The sequence below is a fragment of the Nanorana parkeri genome, unplaced genomic scaffold, assembly GCF_000935625.1.
Source record: "Nanorana parkeri isolate BGI_ZX_2015 unplaced genomic scaffold, ASM93562v1 scaffold538, whole genome shotgun sequence".
In the NCBI taxonomy this organism is placed as follows: domain Eukaryota; kingdom Metazoa; phylum Chordata; class Amphibia; order Anura; family Dicroglossidae; genus Nanorana; species Nanorana parkeri.
In genome coordinates, this window is record NW_017306806.1 from 931969 (window position 1) to 933830 (window position 1862).

A 1862-nucleotide genomic window follows, 5' to 3' on the forward strand; every position below is an offset into this window, starting at 1 on the left:
GAGGCCAGAATAAAGACTTATTGGTTCTTTGTAAAAATCCTTTAAAATGAAGTTTATATCTCAGAAATAACAGAATTTATTGTTTTTGGATTTGCCGACAGTTCGGCTTTAAGAAGCTCAGTGACTGCGCCCAGAACTCGCCCCACCCGACATGAGTAATGACACGGAGGGCCCTGGCACGGCTCCCCTCGCCTCCACCTCTCTATTAAAGGGGAAGCGACGGCTGAGCTGGAACAAGTTCCCGAACTTTACACCGAGCAGCTCCGACGTCTGACAGTAGTATGGATTGGAGATGGCGGGGTACAGGTCACGTGTCATTGGTAGTATGGATTGGAGATGGCGGGGTACAGGTCACGTGTCATTGGTAGTATGGATTGGAGATGGCGGGGTACAGGTCGGGTGTCATTGGTAGTATGGGTTGGAGATGGCGGGGTGCAGGTCGGGTGTCATTGGTAGTATGGATTGGAGATGGCGGGGGACAGGTCACGTGTCATTGGTAGTATGGATTGGAGATGGGGGGGTACAGGTCACGTGTCATTGGTAGTATGGATTGGAGATGGGGGGGTACAGGTCACGTGTCATTGGTAGTATGGATTGGAGATGGGGGGGTACAGGTCACGTGTCATTGGTAGTATGGATTGGAGATGGGGGGGTACAGGTCACGTGTCATTGGTAGTATGGATTGGAGATGGGGGGGTACAGGTCACGTGTCATTGGTAGTATGGATTGGAGATGGGGGGGTACAGGTCACGTGTCATTGGTAGTATGGATTGGAGATGGGGGGGTACAGGTCACGTGTCATTGGTAGTATGGATTGGAGATGGGGGGGTACAGGTCACGTGTCATTGGTAGTATGGATTGGAGATGGGGGGGTACAGGTCACGTGTCATTGGTAGTATGGATTGGAGATGGGGGGGTACAGGTCACGTGTCATTGGTAGTATGGATTGGAGATGGGGGGGTACAGGTCACGTGTCATTGGTAGTATGGATTGGAGATGGGGGGGTACAGGTCACGTGTCATTGGTAGTATGGATTGGAGATGGGGGGGTACAGGTCACGTGTCATTGGTAGTATGGATTGGAGATGGGGGGGTACAGGTCACGTGTCATTGGTAGTATGGATTGGAGATGGCGGGGTACAGGTCACGTGTCATTGGTAGTATGGGTTGGGGGGGCCCGGGCAGCGTTGAAGGATCTGCAGTTTGCACATTTTGGGCCTCATCCCCACAACCCTGGGCCAGTGTTCGCGGGAGTCTGCAGACGGGGGCTCCTCGTGAATGAGTCAGGGGCAGTTGTCACCCCTTGTCCAGAGGATGGTGATATCGAAGCAGCTGGGCTGATGTGAGCAGTAGTACATTCCCTCCATTCCTCATTTACAATAAAGTTCTGTCCCTAGTATTTTTTTTCTGTTGATCCTGCTAGCGCTCATGGCCCATGGGGTTGGGCATAGGCCGGGGCCCCTGGGAACATAGTATGTTGAGCATACTTTGTAGGTGGCTCAGACCGAACCCCTCCCCCCCAGACATAAGGGCCGGCGAGTGGCAGATCAATAAAGACAACTAATTCTGTCTAACCGAAATGATTTATTGAGGAAATTGAGAATTCAATCCTCCTCCTCCTCCTCCTCCTCCTCCTCACCTCACTGACTATGGGATTGGAATATTCGGAAGGTGATCTGACCAATGGGAGATCTGCGAGCGGTGTGTGTGGATGGAGTGTTGATCCGTCAGTCGCCGTGCCGCGTCCTGTACCACAAATATCACCCCTACATCAGTGCAAAGTCCTCGGGGGGGGAGGGGCGCTGACCCCGCCCTCTATCCCGCGCCAATTCTCAGTCTCCGGGGTCTCTTCTAGGGGATGCG